This window comes from Catharus ustulatus, chromosome 6, assembly GCF_009819885.2.
Source record: "Catharus ustulatus isolate bCatUst1 chromosome 6, bCatUst1.pri.v2, whole genome shotgun sequence".
Lineage (NCBI taxonomy): Eukaryota > Metazoa > Chordata > Aves > Passeriformes > Turdidae > Catharus > Catharus ustulatus.
Genome location: NC_046226.1, coordinates 17,863,524 through 17,882,443, shown reverse-complemented (window position 1 = coordinate 17,882,443; position 18,920 = coordinate 17,863,524). Strand labels below are relative to the sequence as shown.

The window sequence follows — 18,920 nt, the reverse complement described above, 5'->3', positions numbered from 1 at the left end:
GACCTTCACAAACATCAGGTCAGTAGCAGCCTTGCTATCTCCAAATGAAGGTAGAAGATAGTCGTCCCTGAGCAGGCCTCCCCAATGTCAGAGAGAAAAGAGCTCTTTTATAAAGCACAGTCTCTGGATCAAGAGGAATGTTACAGAAAGATTACACTGCAAATCTAATCCCCTATCCCTAATGCTCAACAATCTGATACATGAACCTGCCTTTCATCAAAGAGCTGGTGATTGCAGTATTGGGTAATCTGAGCAATGGGTAGGGAATGGGGCTGCCAGCTGTGTCAGCCAGCTCAGGCACAGGAGGATGGCCACCCAGTTCCTGGTAAGGAGTCCTTACAGACATAATCATCCAGGTACACATTGCACCACATCTGGTCAATGAGTTTTAAAAAGGGTCTTAACATTTCCCATAATGCTGGTACAAACTATCTTCCAGTCATCTTGACTCCAGTTATTTGCAGAATGCCCATCAAATCTGCCAATCAAAAGTCAAACTGACTTTTGACAACCTCATTCACTCCTCCTAGCTAGGGTGGCAGAGCACAGGCCAGAAAGAGTCATATTTGTTAACCCTTTCTACCCAAAAGGCAGGCACACACAAAAGGTAGCTGAGCAGGTCCCACCTGCACAAGGCACAGGTCCTGGTCAAGGGAGCCAAGTGACTTGTACCAGAATATACTGGCCAGTCAGTGTTGCCCAACTGAGGATATGTTATTAACACGTGCTACTGGTGTCACCCCTCACTTTCCAATAGGGACCATGTACAGCTAGGTGGTGAGGCTATAAGGTTTGCACTTCTAAGCTCAAGAGCCAGAAGAAAAAGGATCTTTCTTTCATAATCTTAAATCTGGAATAAGCTCAAAACAAGGCAATACAGACATGTTGCTTCGAAATCAGAATCAGGCACCAGAAGTTCCTTTAAAGTACTCAGAGCACACAGCCTAAAAACATGTTTAATGGCCATGTCTTCCCTGTAGGAGTGATCTCAGAGTGCACAGAAACTACCTGTGTCACAGACCAATGGTTTTCAACCAGTGAAAATACTGTTCTATACTGTGAACCCCATTTAAGTATCTACAAATAGTAATGGGAGAAGTAAACCTCTTGTCAGGAGGTGTAAGTTTGCTATATGAGGAACCCTCATCACCAGTAAAACTTTTTAAGTGGTCCCCAGTGGAAAGAGGTGTAAAACCACTGCTGGAGATGCCTCTGTAATTGGCTATGAGACAGAGATTGACATATACCTCTGCAGCTGAAAAATTCTTTGGGATGTTGATAAAATAATTTGGCCAAAGGGAGAAACATGCCAAAAAAGTTTCATCTTATTTTATTAATTCAGTTCCTGTCACTTTAATAGAAATAAAAAGAGTAGATCACACACTCCATGCCTGCACAGCACATGTAAGCACAGCGCTCATCACCAGCAGTGCTAGGATAGCCGTGACCTTTTTTGTTATCACAATTCATTCTTATCACACCATTTGTTGCCACATACACTCTTTTTGCAGGAGCCTGTACTCCTGCTCTCTGAACATGAACCCCAGACTGTCATCCTGAGAGAGCAGGGCACCTCCAAGTCATGGATCTCCTGGTTTTGCCAAGAGATGCCTGCTAATGGGTGGCTAAGGTGAAAGCTGAACAGATTAAAACTAGACTAATTCACCAATGGAACAAACTACTACAGGAAGCAGCGATCTTCGTCACCTCTGACATGTCAGGATCCAAATGCAGACAGCATTTAATAACAGACCAGTTAGTGGGTGTACTTCTCATCTGTATTATATAGGGTGTGATGCTCCCTAGCATTATGAGAGCTTCTCCACTTCAGATCTGGGACTCTGTGATTCCTTGTCCACATACCCAGCAGATTGACTGCAGTGCTTGCTTTATGAAATATATGAGAGATGTGAACCATTTTGGACTTCTTCCAAATCAGTAAACTTTTTTTTTTTCCTCTAGCAATCTCCAGTCTGGAATTCCTCTGCTTCTGTCGGAGGAGTTCTTGGTGACTCACATGTGGATTGGGAGCTTTCTCAGCCCACAGCTGAAGGCAAGGGTGTTAAATATTTAATAAAGAGACAGCTTTTCTCCCAAATGTTTTGGATAAATAGCTGCTAAAAGAAACCAAAATACAAAAGGGCTTTAGCTGCTGGAATAAAAAGATATTTTTCCTTTTCCAACAACCACCAAGCTGCCCTCACCTGGGTTCTCTCCCAGGTGCTCATATACCTGTCCCCAGCTCCCACCACTGGCCCATGCCCGCACTCAGGAGGGAACCACACTTCAGCCAGCCTCCTGCAGCCTTACCCATCCTGCAGCTAGGCTCAGCTTCAGTCACACAAACTATGAGGAGGAGGAATAGTAAAAGCAGAAGTTTTAGCTGTAGTCTAAAAGCTGCTCTGGCCTTAGGAGCGTGGTGCTCCTGGCTGGGCCCAGCTGGTGCTAACAGTTGTTAAGCAGCAGATGTGATAACAGGGTGTCCAAGCAGTTCTACCCTGGAACTGTTGCGACACAGAAAGGCACAAGAGACATGCATCCTCACATGTCTGACTGTTTTTTAATAACAGGATAGAGTGAACGTTCAAGAATTTCTACTTTTTAATGCCCAATTAAATATCAGTATTAAGGAAGCAACTAGACCTTCCTAGGTCCACAGTTTCCAACACATAATTATCTGCTAACTTTATTCCACATGACTATTATGTGACTACATTTTTTATTTTCTTTCCATAATTACTACCTAGTTAAAATACTCCAAGTTGGAATGCAAAAAAATGAAAGAAAGGATCAAATTCTTGGACAGTGAATTATAAACTCTGGTATCTGCCTATACACATAGCAGGATGAAATCCTTATTTAAGCATCAAACAGGATTTATTTAGGCATTCTGTTATCTCTGTTGAAGTATCAAAACAGCACATATCATTGTGCTGCTAAACCCTATCAGAGTTCCTGCCACATAGGGGTGATAAGAGGTATAGACACTGGGTCAGGATTTGGCCACTGCTGAGCTGAAAGAGAAATGTACTTTGTGGTTGTCCTCTAGTTAAATCCTCTGCTTTCAACTTGAGGGTACACACAGCCATCTTCAGTGTTATGTGTAGCAGCTGATGATCTCCCTGGACCTTTTCCTAAAAGTCCTGAAGGTGGTTTGCACCAAGCATCCACAGCACCAACTTTACCTCACCGATTCCTTTGCCAGGAATGTGAAAACTGATGAATTTCAACTCGTGCAGCCATGAGCAAGGACCTGTCAGTAAGGAACCCTGGGCTAGGGCTGGACTGTCACCTGAAACGTGCTGCTATAAAGGTTACCTCCGGCATATATCATCCGCAGGGTGAGAGGCAGGACTCGTCTGCTTTGGTGAACCTTCTTCCACACCAGTGGCACTGCACGGATGCAATCAGCGTGTCCTGCATTGTTCCAAAGCTGTCAACATCTGTTAGGAATAGTAAATTTTACTTTATCTTGTTTGAGTGGAATGGGTTTCCATAAAAAATTATGTAAATAATGCTAAGAACAATAAAGGAAATTAGTTTAAACAGCATGGCAGCAATTAGCCACAGTTCTTGCAGGGACTGGACAAGCACCACAGCACCACACTGCTACCAGCTGCAGCCCCAGCTCTGCCATACATGGAAGGGGGGCGAATTGGAGAAGAAAGCTGCTGGCTGTACTAGGTAAACTGCAGGATAGTACCCATAAATACAACAACCCTTCCTACAGGGAGTCACATTTTAAAACTGAAACTACATGCCAACTCAAGCCAAAAAAAACAAAAACAAAAAAAAAAACCACCACCAAAAAAAAAAACAAAGGGCAAAATATGAAGAAACCAACTTGAAAGCTTGTCACTGATACAAACCAAACAGAGGAATAATGACTAACTCAGAAACATCAAGTAGAGGTCAATGTCTGCCTTGCACTGTACCTCACATAAATACACAGTCCTTTATACCCACTTCGAGGGCCACTTCAAACAAACCAAGCTTTTTGAGATATTTCACTAGACTACAATCACAAATTCTGATTTTGCTTATGCATTGCTTCTGCTGCCAACAGTCTCCCCGTCCTGTTCAAGCACAGCATGTAACTGCAAGCAGAATGGCAGCAGCCTTTCTCGCCCCATGGTGGGCACCAGCACTGAGTGGGTCAGCAAAGATGGTCAGCATCTCCTGAAAAGAGAGTTGGGCCTTTGCCCATCAGTAACCAGCAGACAGTAGCTAAATACCCACAGCTGTAATAATGTGAACAGTTAACATGCCACATACGTGTGGAACTCCTTGGATTTGAGGATCTGTATGTATGAATGGTTCACCTGTCTATAACCTCTCCAAAGACTAAAATAACAGAATTTCCCCCTCCCTTCCCCCCGCCCCCTGCCAAATCTCTAGTTTTTGCCCACTTGACTCAGAGAACCAGACTTTGCTTGCACTATCTTCAAATATTAATAGTGAACTGCCAAGGCACATTTCTTACTGTGATGCACTTGTATAGCTCTGGGTAATTCCCAGTGGCATTAATGAGAATGGCTTATATAAATCTCTTTGCCTCATCCCATAATCACGATCACGGCTTTAAAGAGGGCGATATGCAATTTCTGTGTCTCCCCACTACAGGACAGGGCAGTTCCCATTTTCAGGTTCTCTGTACATCACAGGTTAGTCCAGCTATAGCAGTCAAACACTAAGTTGGACATCACCCCACACCTGTACTTCTCATGGAGCTAAACTGCAATCACTTTCCTAAGGAAAGTATTTTCCTTGCCTGGATGTAAAACATTGTCTGAGCCATTTTGAACAGGTGGTTCTGCTTTGGGAATTTAAATTCCTGCTGGAAGGAAGAGCACAAAAATGCTTATTTTTGTTTACAGTAGAATCTCATTATAGCAGTTACCATTATTATAATTTCATGGCCCCTCTTCCCTGCTAGGAGAGCTTAGAGGGCTTTTTTGGTGAAGGAAAATCTTCCAACTCACAGGGACTACCTTAACGCAAAGTGTTCATCTGAGGGCAGTTCAAAGAGAGAAGACAATATTTGGTACCAACAGGTGAATTCCCAGGTCCTGGAGCCTTGTGGGAGTAGCTGGCTCCTTCCCCACCCAGAGAACTTCCTCAAGCCATCCTAGGAATCCTGTTTGAGGGCAAATTTTCCCCAGCACCATTGGGATCCTGCACCTCTGCACTGCCAAGCAGATATGCCTGTCTAATTCCGAAACAACTCTATTCTTGCACCGCAACAATGCCAGCTCATCCAAGTCCAATTAAACCCCCCAAGAATGATTCACAGCAAACTGAACCATATTTACTTTCAGTTCATTATCACACTCACAAGTGGTAATTTTGGAAATTTTATATTCTGAGTTCAGCAGCAGGTTACAGGTTGCACACCTCTTGCCACTGTACATGCCTGAGAGATCTCTTTCTTTTTTCTTCATCCCCCTCCTTGTTCTGCCTCCTTAGAGGGGAATTAAGGCAGCAGAGAACTGTAAAAGCTCTGACGGTGTCCATACCACAAAATCCTAAGTAACACACCAACCAGAGGAAAGGCCATCTCTAACCTGCTGGACCAGTCCCAGGATAAATGTTTGCTCTAGGCAAGGACAAGACGAGTAGATTCTTTAGTATTTTTTGTTTAATATCCTTTTAACGTGAGCCTGGACTGGTGCACAAATGAGCACAACTGCTCAAATGAGTCATACTTCTTTTTTAGGGCCTTGTTCTGGCAAAACTCCCACTGAGCTCAGCAGGGGTTTGGCAGAGTGGGAAATGAGGAGCAGCCCAGGACCCAGATTTGTGGGATGGGTACATGAATACAGGGCAGGATTTGATTAAATACATCCAAGTTCCAAAATCTGTGAATATTTGTAATCTTCACAAGTGGCAAAACAATACCATTTAAACCAAAATGTTCAGAGACAAGACAAAACTAGTGCTGAGATGCCAGATTGCATCGTTATCAGTTCTTAAAGCTCAGGGTACCTTAAGTGCATTTAAAGGATCATAACTATTACAGCCCAATTACCACTGGAAGCCCAGAGCAGGTGCACTCATCTAAACCAAAGCTTCAGAGAAAGCAATTCAAACTGAAATTGCTACAAGATTTTCAAAGTGTGAAAGGGACTTGTTGAGAGTAATTAAAGGCTCCAGGATGCAAAATAAAAAGGACATATCCTATCCAGACACACGGGAAAGAAAGCACCATCTCCAAATACTACTGGCAGGAGTGAGCTCCCCAGCAGCCAAGTGGATACTCACAGAGGGCCAGGGCAGCCAGGCCATGGGGTAAGCAGGGGAATCTGTCTGCATGGACCTTGCTTGATACCATGGAGTTATCACAAAACAATTATTGTGACAATTACTGGCTAATGTGCATGCCATCTCCAGGTAAACATGCTCTCCACCATAGGATGGCATGGCCAAGGGAAGACCTCAGCAAGAAAAGGAGGGTGGTGGCTGGTAGGGAGATCACAGCCACAGAATTAGGGTAAGACACTTACGTGTTATCAGCTGAAAGCACCAGGAGGTTTTGGAGAATGAAGAAACCAGCAGCAGAACAAAACATACAGCAATGCTGAGTCACACGCCAAACTGGAGTCAAACAGAACCCAAACAACACCCCCAAGCACAGACAGCAAAGAGAATATAACAAAGGAAGGCAATAGAAAGGAACAGGGTTCCCAGGATGTGCTGCAGGTTCAGGTGGGACCCAAACAACCCTGAACCCACCCTGGGAGCTGCTCCTGGTGGCAGATAAAGATGAGAAATGCAGGTTTGCTAATTAGGCACACTTCTAATCTTTCTTCTGTTAAAGTACTGTTGTGGGATGGTCTAGGGCTCTGGCTGCCTCTGAAGGGAAAAAAAGCCATGCATGTTAGAAGTCTAGCAGTTCCAAGGCTATTCCAAGGAGACTGTGCTTGAATTCCAGGGTACAGCCTGGGGCAGGGACGGGCTCCAAGGAGCAGAGGAGCAGCAAGATGCTGCATCAGGACTCTGGGACATTGCACTCCAAATGTTCTCTGCTTTGGGTCACATCACAGAACTAAAGCTTTGGTTCCCTCCCCTGCCCCAGGAGCCACAGCTAGGAAAACAAGCCAAGGAAAACACAGGCAAAACCAGCATTTCCCCCCTTTTCAAAAGCCTGTGACATGGTAGCTTGGAATTTTCACAGCCCATGATGGTGCCTCGGCACTCTAGCTTAATCCCAAAAGTCGGAAAGAAACTTAAACATTGAAATAAATAAATAGGAATGCTACCCTGCAGAGGGTATTAAAGCATTAATTTCAACAGACAGATGGCACAGATGGAGAAGGGCTATATACAGAAGAGTAGAACCAGGAACCCAATGTGAATTCTTGACCCTGGTATTCCTATACAGTGAAGTATCTCCCCCTCCCATTAAAAATGAAGAAAATAATAATAATAAAAAAATTTAAAACCCCAAACAAACACAAAAAACCTAAGAAAACAAAACAAAAAACCCAAAAACAAACCCCACAACCCACCAAAAAACCAGAAAAACTCAAACAAAAACCCCAAACCCAAAACCCACCATGCACCTTCCATTTGTAGCAGCAACAAGGCCAGAAAAGTGGTACCAGTGCTGAGCAGGAGCCCAAGGTTTGCCACAAGCTGATAAAGGAGATCTCTCAAGGTACATTGTTCCCTACTGTTCAAATCTGTTCAAAAGCCCCCACTATGTTTTGCCAGCCCTGCACCCTGGCAGTGCCACACTCCACAGTGGAATGCCAGGACTAAGGGTGCTAAGCAGGAAGGGACAGCACACTCAGCATCATCTATTTCCCCCAGGGATCAGCTGAGTTCATGTGCCAATAACTGGACAATACACAGCAGCAAGGAAAAATTATGGGCATATGCCTAGATCTCCGACTGCCATAAATTTGTACTTCTATTGCAGTAATATGTCATAAAAGTGATCTGCCTGCAGCTATTCCATATTGTGGCACAATCCCACTAGATCTCAAAATGCAAAGGAGACAGCACAGGACACAAGCAGCAGGTGTGTATCCTGCCTCCAGCACTCACGCCCAATGCCAGCCCCAATCCTGCACCCCAAAACCAGGTCAGGGGGATGGTGTACATGGAGATGCACTGCCCAAGCGAGCCCCTCTGCCATACTGCAGGTCCTGCTACTCCCATGGCACTGCTTTTCCCTGGTCTCCCATGTCTCCTCCTCACCCTGCAGCCCCCTGGCCTAAGAAGACAGGGCAGCGCTCATGGCAGCCTGGGAGCAGTGGGGAGTCAAAAACTAGCTTTGCCAACACTGCTGAAATAACTGGATTTATCTCTGGGCATATGGCGGTATCTTCAGGGAGAGAGGAAGCCACTGCTGGCCTCCTTGCCAAATTCCTAGTATTTCTGGAGTATTTACATGTTGTGCATCTCAGGTTTCTCTTCTCCCTCTGGCTGCTTGCTGTGGCAGGATGACGCAGCCTGGCTGGCGGGGGCCAAAGATATCCAGCCCACAGCCCTGCCATGCTAACTACAGACAGCCAGTTTTAGCTAGCTCAGCCTACAACAGTTTTCTCCGAGATTTAAGCAGAATAGCCAGCAAAAAATGAGCCTCTTTTAATGCATCCATAAAACACCACAGGCTCCCCCTTGAGACCACAACAGTGTCCAAGGAGAATTTAGGAGAGAAAGAGCCCACCACAGAGATGGGTTTCTCATCTCTGTTCAGACATGGCTCTGAAGAACTGTGAAGAACACAAGCATGAAGGCATAGGTATTTTCAACACAGGAAACATGTTTTTCAAGAGGTGCCAGTTTCACTTTTTAAGTGAGCAGGGAAAATCTAGCAGCCAAATGACTCAATGGATTGTCCCCACTTCCACTAAAAAATTGTACCACCTTTGCTCTCAGAAAGAGAGCAGAAACAAAAAATCACAAAACTGAGTGGACAAACTCACTGCCTGCCTGCACCCAGAGGCTGGGGAGCCTTCTTACAGATCCTAACTTCATTTTGGGCTGCACCAGAAGAAGGACTTGCCCAGCCACCCCAGGCAGTGGCTCATGCCCCAGCTGGAAGAGGCTGCACACAGCCAGACCCAGCCTAAAGGAGCTGCAGCTGACATCAACCAGGAGGAAGGCTCAGCTTCAGCAACACAAACCTTGGCTTCCTTTGAGGTGATGCTCACACACAGAGATTGGTAAAATTACTGTAAAATTACTCTTCCCTCCCAACCTGCAGCCCTGTGTTGAAACACAAACATTGAAAATAACACTGTGAAATGCTCAAAACCTCACACAAGGCATAAGCAGCCCTTGGCATCATCAGATGAAGAACCATGACCCCAGGCTGCTCCACTGGAAGACAACAAGAACCCAGCAAGCACACAGTGCCTGGAGGCACCTCCTCAACCCGAAGCTCCCTGTGCGAGCCGCTGCCAGCCATAGACTCCATCTGCCCAGCCAGTCATCCCCAGGACCCTGACCTGCTCCAGAGCCACAGTTTCAGACATGAAGACATCACAGCTTAGTACCTTCCAGACAAAATGAACACTGCCATGTTGATGTAACCATTGGCAAGCACAACTACGTTTACTTTGAACTGAAAAAAATCACTTGCATTCCCAAACTGAAGCCGAGAGCGATTTTGACAATATATCCAGAAAAGGGATAGTCTCATGTCTCCCAAATATTTCCAGAAGATATTATGGAGGGGTTGGATCTTTATTAATGTGTGACAACAGCATAAAAATGTATCACTTTGATAAAAAAAAAAATGTATATCTTCTCAATAGTACATTTTTGAAAATAAGCCAGCTGGCATACAAATAGGTGATGTATTGAACAGGTTACAAACAAATACATGTTCTAACAAAAATGTTTGCAACTTTTTCCACTGAGCATTTAAAATATATTGACAGCAATAATTACAATGTTCTTTGAATACTCAACAAAGAGATGGCAGCATTTCAAAAAATCCACTTTTCAAAGACTGCATATAATTCTGTGTGCCAGTAAGATATGTTGGAGCAACAACTACATATTTTTTCATATACATGCACTTACAATAAGTATGTGTTAATTCATATGCATAAATACATATACTTTACACATGTATTTTATATACACATAAAATATACATATATAGAAACAAGTCTTATTTAAAGTTAAGAAGGAGAATTCTATAATGTCAGAAATAAAACAAACTGCAGATTAAATTTAAGTCATTAATCTGCCTGATGTAATGGGGAAAACTTCTGCTCCAGGCCTTTCTTTTGCATTAAAAGCTGCATATGGCCTGTGCTATCAGTTTGGTTTAAATTTTCACTAATTGTTTTCACAAGTAGTATTTCACTCTTGCTATCACAACCTGAAGATGAAGCTGGTTGACAAAGGTGATGAGAAGTTAGTGAAGAACTGTTCCAAGCTCCTTTCAGCAGGGTGGCAGAGGAGACTTCAAAGCTCCATGAAGCCTCAACATTCACAGGGCAGCTGGTATAGCTCAGTTGATAGACTAACCTTCTTTATGTATTTCCTTTCATTTCAGTTACAGCCCAAAAGAAAGTGTCTTTTCCAACACAAAATCTTCTAAATCACCAGAGGGAATTCCAGCAAAATAACTTTTTTTTTCCCCAGACATTTTTTCCTCATGTACACTTCACAGTAATCCTCAGTTTCCCAAAGAGAATCAAATCTTAGGAGTCTTCATGAACTATTTGTAGATGCCCTCATGTACTGATCCCTCTTTCCATCACAGACTCACTCTGGCCCAGGTCTCCCTGTTCCCTCTCTCCTCTGTAGGCTGACTGAGGAAACAGAGGGAGACTGGGCAGCCTCAGCCTCCAGCCAGTCTCAGCATCGAGTAATCCTCATCCATGCAGATCTAACACGCTCCCATCAGGACACAGCTACCTTGCATCCACCCCCAGCAGGGATGGTGGAGATTTCAGACATGCACTGACTAGAAAAGAGGGGTGGCTTCCAGGAAACACACAGATGAAACGCAAAACTTCCCCCCACCTCTGCAACATCCTACCGCCAATAGAAATAACCTAGAAACTGCTAAATTCTAGCATGGGTACTATAGACTTCACTGGACATGGGGAAATGAATTAAGCAGTCCTTCTTTCTCTTCCTTGCAGCTCTCTACGGATGTTCATGAGAATCTGCAAATGATTCAGACAGCAGCATTCACCAACAAGATCAGCTCTGCCAATTATTCCTACACTCCTCTATTAAATTTAAGAAACCCCTGAGAGGCTGAGCCTGTCGCAGACTGGGAGATGAAATTAATTCTCCAAGTATGAAAAGTTTTTAGGAGTGCTGGCTTGAATCCTCACTGGAGACAGACTGTGGGCTCCACCAGCAAGAGCAGAATCCTAGCAGACCTGTGTATTTTCCACATTGGAGCATGGCATAATTAGCAGCATTAATGGACAGACTGTTCATTTAATTCAGTTTTTTGTTTCACAAATAAAGTCTGTCTGTTTTTTATTTGGTTTTATAAATTAACCTCTTTCTTTTCTCATTAAGTAAACAATGAATGAAGGATGACTCTGTGGGAAAGATGCAAGTGCAAAGGGCAGCGGTTTTATACAGCTGCAGCTATTTCCTTTCATGCTTCCAAATAACTCTGCTCTAGAAGGCAGAAAATCATTGAGGTCTAATCATTTATTTAGTAAGATACACTGTTTTCTTCTAGCTTAGGAAAACTTGTGGCTGGAAAGCTATGCTGAAAGCTGGTCTGTTTATGAATGGCCCCAGTCCTTCACACAGCGATGGAGAAGCTGTTTGCGTGCACTGGACATCAACAGCAGCGCAGCTCAGGGAAGGACAGACCACGGCCTGGTGCACTTTGCTACCTGGACCTGAAGGTCCTGTCAGTCCCATCACAGGGTTTTCCATCTTCACTGTACCTCTGGTACCAGGCAGTCACGCAGCTGAGGATCCCAGAGGGCTGGCTGAGCCATAGCTAACTCTGAGGTGGACCTTTCCAGCAGACACTTCACTGCTGGATTGTTTGCCTCAAGGGCACCTTCTTCTGGTCTGACTGCCCCCACACACACTTTCCCTGTATAGGTGCTAAAACAGTCATATGCTGGGATCTTGCTGAGAAAAGTTAAGCTTTACAGCAATAAAACCAGTTTTTTCCCTTCATTTCTCCCCTTTTAAAGCATAACAACAGGCTGACAGAAATGGCCATTTGCCTCTGCTCAGTGCTGGTGAGCGCAGAGACAGTGAAGAACTGGAGCAAGACCTGTGAAGGGGTGCAATGGTCAGGGGGCTGCAGGACATGACAGTGATGGAGAGGCTGAGGGAGCAGGGCTTCTTCAGTCAAAATAAAACAAGGATCCAAGGAAAGCTGTCTACAACCAGCCAGGTACAGGAGGGTGTAAGAGGCTGAGTGGATTTCCTTTGGAGGACTACAGGAACAGGGCAAGAGACAACAGATACAAGCTGAGAAAGTTCCAGTTGGATTATGAACAAAAAAAATATCCACAAAAACTACAATGAGAGTAGTGAAGTGTTTGAGCAGATGAGCCAGAGAGGCTGTGAAATCTCCATCTGGGAGCAGCTGGCTTTTGCTGGCCCTTAGCAGGCCATTGGACCAGGCAATCACCAGCAGTCCTTTCCAGTGTAAATTATTATGCTGTGATGCTGTGGCCAGGTTTTGGAACAAGGAAGGTTTCAACACTGCAAGTCAAAGCTAAAAGCAGTAGGCAAAGTTTGTCTTTTCAAAATCTCTCTTTTCAAAATGCAACAAATCTGAAGATGTTCTCAGAATCTTATTCCTGTGAACTTACACTTGGCCACTGCTGAAGGCTCTTGGCACAGGTATGGCCCTCATAATGGGGTACCTTATTCCCCTGTTGCCAATGGGCTCACTGCACGACACCCGAGTACAGAAATTTTCATCTCACCAGCAGGAAAAGCCTTGGCACATCACAGATTGCACCCATGTGCACCTGTGGTGAGTAAGTAACGTGAGCGCAAGGAGTTTGTGCAGTCAAGAACCTCTAAAGCATTATAGCCATGATATGGGGATGTGACACCTCTGTGTTCTCATCTGAGTGCTGGATGCCCTCTGATGCTGCAGCCTGCTTTAAGCCTGGAGGTGCCAACAGAGAACTGCAACCCAGTCTCATTAATATGGACTCTGCTCTACATTCAGGCTAAACTCTACCACCAAGTCCGACTCCTGTGATACAAATGCAAGGCACCTTCAAAAACCTACAACGGACAAAGGTTAATGAGAATATTGGAGACCTCAGAGATACACAACCAAAGACAGAAATTTAACCAGTGTCCAATCCATGTTTCTCTTAGGCCTTCTACAGCACTGAGGATGAAGAGTCATTTCCTGTCAGCAGCCTCTTCAGTGAGGTTCCTCTAACATGAGCTCTGTCAATGGACCACCACCACCATCAGATGGAGGCCCGTGGGATCCTGAAGGCAAGCTGCCTCTTCCCTAGAAAAGCTCAATTTCTCCAGAGGCCAGACACAGAAAGGTTTCTCATAAACCTTCTGCTTTCCAGGTTGGGCAACAGCTCTGTGTTACATTCCTCTCTGGGTGCAGAAAAACTTGCTTATTTAATTAGATTTAAAGAATTTTGGAATTTTGTTTCAGTAGGGACAATTAACCAAGAACACTGTATCCTACTGTCCTCGTTCTCACTTCATCAATCTTTGTGTCACCCAGAAATTTTATCAGAAATAATTTTATATTTACTTCCATATCACTGCCAAAAATGATGAATAGCATGAGGGTTCTGACTGATCCCTGCAGAGTTACATTAAAAAATGTTCACATTCAGTAAAGATTCCCTATTGACAACTACTTTTTGAGCTCTGTCAGTTACCTTGTCCTTAATACATTTAAGATATGCTTCAGTAAAAGTATATAGTACTAATATTTTAATAATAATGTCATGTGGAATAAAATCAAACGCCTTACAGAAGTTAAAGTATATTATATCTACACAGTTATCTTATCCCCCAAACTTATCAGATAAATCAGGTTTGTTTGACAAGACATATTCTCCAAAAAGAATGTTGAATGGCATTAATTATATTCCCTACCTTTAATTCTCTAAATCCTCTCTCAGTTCTATTCTTTTGCCTGGGATTGATGTCAGGCTAAGCTGCTGGCAGTTACCTGGGATCTTCCTCTTGCACACGTTTGCTCATTGTGAATTTCCAAGAGGCTTAAGAAGTTAACAGAAACAGACCAGAGAGCATCTGTATCAACTTCTTTTAGAATTTTTGACCATGAGTTATGTACAGTCACTCATCAGAAAATGTTTAAGCACTACCTCACTTTGTTGTATTGCACAGACTGAACTGCGGGTGCTGTGACACAACATGTAGCTCTCCCTGGACTTCACCACACACAGCAGGGTCACACCATGGACAGAGACAGACCAGGAAAGAATGACCAAAGACTGAGAGGAGTTTGGTGGAAAATGGGCAGTGCTCCAAGGAGTCTGCTCACACTGAGTAAGTCCCTTCATTTTAAGGAATGTTCTGCCTTGCTCCCAACCCATCCCTATCAGCTGCAGCCAGGCTTTCATTTCACACCAACACTAAACTACCCCACAGAAATCCTTCTGAATCCTTTCTGAGAAAGAAAATATTGCCATCAACTTTGGATAGGAATCTCTATCCTGTTCTAACAGATGGTGACCTTGCTGCAAATTTTTGTGTTTTATCATCTCTCATTTAGCAACAGCCATGCAATGCACCAGGCACGAAGCCTTCAGTGCTGTGGGAGACTGCCACAAAACACCCTGGTGCACGTCTTCAGCAATGTAAGACACAGATGTCCTACAAGCTTTGTACCATCCAACTGTATCACATCCAGACCTGCGTCTTCAAGCCACCAAGTCCACACACAACAGGTACAAGCTGTCTACAACATCTCCATTAGTGCCCAGTTGAGGACTGTGATCAGCAGTTTGACTCTTTAAGCACACTACAGCTTTCTATTGAGTTGTGAAAGCAGTTCAGGAAATAGCACTTCCCTGAGAGCTGGACTGAGTCTGGCCAGGAATCAAGGCACTCTCATCTAATAAGACATAAAATAATACACAGAATTCACCTACCACAACAGATCCTAGTATTGCATCTTCAAAAAGGACCTTACAGATCAATTCATTTTGCTGAAAAGCCCTCCCCTGCTAAAGTGTAATTCATCTGACATAAGGATGTGGTGTTCCAGACAGCTGGGACACACACCAGAGAGACAGCTTTATAAACTCCATCCAAGGCAGTACAGAGCCAGCGTGTTTGCTCCAGTCAGTGTTGTTAAAATGGGAGAAAATTACATATTTAAATAAAATCATTCTAGCAGGAGGTACAGCAGTAGATCAGTGAGAAGCATTCACCACGCTTATTCCACTTCACCCATTAACTATTTTTAATTTTTAAGCAAGTTATTAGAGATAATATAATATTATAAATATTGTATTACTCATTCAAAAAGATTAAATGGTCTCAAAAAAGAGAAGATATTCTTGTTGCTGCTTTAGTGACTCTTTGTGATTGGCTACCTTGCTTCTCTACCCTTCCACACTTCTCTAGGACCATGGATTGTACTGGGTGCTCTCTATTCCTTCCCATCCTAAAGGACAATAGATATACCCAGCATCGAGCGGAATTAAGCTCTGAACATACCCTAGCTAAGTAAAATAACACTGTGAGCCTGTTTTGGTGTTACACCTGTGGTCTGTATCACATAATCCAAGATGCTGCAAAGTGCTGACCTCTGCCTATCACTGCACCACTTACCTGGATCCAGGGGAGAGGCAGAGCAGCATTCCTAGAGGCAATTATCTCATCAGAGGCATTCCTTTGGTTGAGCCAGTTTGTACCCTGCCTGTTCATTTCTTTCTGGACACTGTGAAGGGTGCTGCCTGCCTGCCCCCACAGCCACCAGCCAGGTGAGTCCCACTGCACAGGACAGACAGCCGGGCTGGAACACTTCCAACATCTGTAATAAAGGTTCTAAGCCAACAGCTTACCTGCACTGACTACAAGGTTTCTTATAATATAAATCCATTTAAGACTGGAAACAGTCCCTTTTGTTTTGTGTTTATAGAACATGGAGTAAAGGCAGGATCACAGGTTCACCAGGAGTCATCACAGTACAGATTAATGATGTACTCGTTAGGACCAGCATTGATAAGGGTGAGCGCACTTCCCTGCCCAGACCCCAGCTACCATTCTTCTCAGCATGCAGCTTACAGCACATTCCCACTCGACTCCTCAGTGAAGGCAGAAAAAGAAAGTTGATCTAACCATGAGAAGGTGACCTGTTCTGAAATGGGAACCCATAAGCAGCAAACCATTATCTCTGTCAAAAGGAGTGGGTCCAACAACTACTGAATTTACCTGAAGACACGACAAGACACAAATCTCATAAACAGGAATGAGTATGACAGGAATTGTGCTCAGACTGGGACATGGACCACTTGTTTCCCAATCACACTTTTCAACTGCGAGAAATATTTCCCTCCAACAACCCAGAATTACTCAATTAAAATCTTAATATGTAGCATTTTGCTGTTATCCAGGCTCCTGTGTGGCAAACATGATGTTAGTTTTTCATACTCTCTATTCACTTCCCAACAAATAAGTACACCAGCATTGAGAAAACATTGATTCTTTTGAACTTCAGCCATCCAATGCTCCACATCCAGGTACCTTCCTCTGCCACCCTGTACATAGCCATTTTAGAAACAGCACAGACAAAACTAATAGCTGTCACTGAACAAAGCTCCACCATCCAGATGATGGAAGTTATCAATCTAGAGTTGAAGGACTTTAACAAAATGAATAAGAAAGAATCCTTGCAAGGTGGAAGAACAAAGAGACAGAACAGCAGCTTTTCAATCAAGAGTCACACACTATATGCTTTAGGAAATAACAAGTTCAACAGCCAGTTGATAAATAGCTTGCCACCAGAAAGTGCATTTGGAATGACACATAACTGCCACACATATAAGCCCAGAGTAAGCAAGAGCCGTGTTGCCCTCCCACATGCAGCTCAGTGCTGCTGTGGGTTCTCCCTGCCTGCCTGTACAAACACCATCTCTCAGGGCAGTCCCTGCTCCCCTAAGGTCACAGGCACACGGACCGAATCACCCCAGGACACAGGTGCAAGAAACAGCTTCACAGCAGCTGCATGCCCACAAACAGCTGCTCCAGAGGGGCAACAGAGGAAGCAACACAGAGCAATATTTCTTGGGCTGGGGCAGATTTTTCTTAGTTTAACGTTTTTGCTTTAGGAGAATTGGTGCTTTCCCTGATACCCTTTTATGTTTCTATACGCTAATTTGCAGTGGTCAAAGAACCTGATACAACAGCACCCACACCAGCACAGCCCTCTTTGTCTTCCTCAGGCTCCCAGGTTCTGCTTTCTCAACATCACTCACACACGTCCAGATCCAGCAGAGCACACAGTCAAGTTTCAACCTGTCGAGAAGTTCATTAGTTTCAATAGGCCTATAAAAAGATTTAAAGTCAAGTACATTCGTAACTGCTTGCCTGAATCAAACCCTAAGTAAAAGGCTTGTCAACATAAATAAAGGCACCAGAGGCAGACCATGAAAGATATCTGCGATTACACAGGTAGGATTTTGTGTGAGGTTTTCGGCAGGATTTAGTCCAACCATTGTAAATGTGCAGGGATTTTAAATTCATCCTTGAGAACAAGATGGATACATCTTCTAAAGGAACCCAAATAGTGAAAAAATGCATCCTATAATAATTAAATAGTCCATAAAATTAAGGAGACATCATCATATTTGGCATTAAAATGTTAGCTTGCACAACACTCAACAGAAAAATCCCTTTGATTCCTCCAAAGGCTTCTTAGGCTGCAACCCAACAGTGCCTGGGCCACTGTGCATGTGGCCATGTGTCCTAAGGCTGGTCAACCACAGGACAGGGAACCACAGCGAATGTGGAGGTCAGACCTGGCCATGCCAGCTGAGCCCAATTCAGGAACAAAAGCAACTACCAAAGAGAGAGAAGTCAGTGACACATACAGCATTTGCTGAGCTCCTACAGCCCATAGTTTTTATTTGTTACTACAAATAAGAACCTTTCTGGAAAGGAGGGAGAGATTCTGTTGGCAATATGGCTTTAAGACCCTGATGGAGGGGAAGAGCAATACCATCAATGTGAACGAGCTCACAGCACCTGCTCCCAAACCAACGCGATGCAGTCAACCGAATTAACGCTTTTAACGAAGATGGCACGAAATGCATTTTCTCCATCCACAGCACGAGAGCCAAGCACTGAGAGGCGACATTCCCGCAGCAGCTGAGCCCGTGCCCATGCCCTGCGAGCGCAGGGATGCAGTTCCGTGCATGCACTGCAGCTCAGCTCCGGGGTGCGGGTGGCAGGACATCCATCTTCCTGCGGGAAGGTTGCTGGGCAACCCGCAAGCTTTCGGCTGGCGCTGACGTCCGCACACACACGCACCTCCTCCATCTCCTGCAACTAACTTGATTTTGATGGATTAACATAAGATGAAAATCTACTGAGCTCCTCTCTCTTTCTTCCCCCGACACACAGGGTTCATTAAGATACAAAGGAAAATACAATAAAGCATCGACTTATAATGCATGCAGAAGACCATGCAAAGGACAACACAGGCACTAATGACACCAACGTTCTGAAGTGATCGCTTATTTTATGGTAGAGAAAAATACATTTATTTAGTAAAAATCTCAATAAAATAATAATAATAAAGCATAACACACACCCAAACTGAGATTCTCTTGCATTCTTTTCTCTTTTACATCCTTCAGAAACACTGTTTATTTCTTCACTGCTCCTTGTCATATGATAAAACCTTCACCTGCTGGAGACACCACTGGGACACAGAAGTTCTCTCTAATCCCATCCAGCCAGGCATTTATACCACTCTTATTAGCTTGGTA

At 44.0% G+C, this 18,920-nt stretch overlaps 1 protein-coding gene across 2 annotated transcripts in view; it reads right to left on the bottom strand.

Annotated features, from left to right (window-relative positions):
• FOXN3 (forkhead box N3) overlaps positions 1-18,920 on the bottom strand; it is a 208,313-nt gene that overhangs the window by 167,653 nt on the left and 21,740 nt on the right. The window contains exon 2 of one of the 2 annotated variants that reach the window (XM_033062310.1): positions 3,319-3,443. The exons of the other annotated variant lie outside the window; for it this stretch is intronic. The gene's annotated coding sequence lies outside the window, so the exon portion shown is untranslated. The remainder of the gene's footprint in view (positions 1-3,318; positions 3,444-18,920) is intronic. 2 annotated transcript variants of the gene reach the window in all.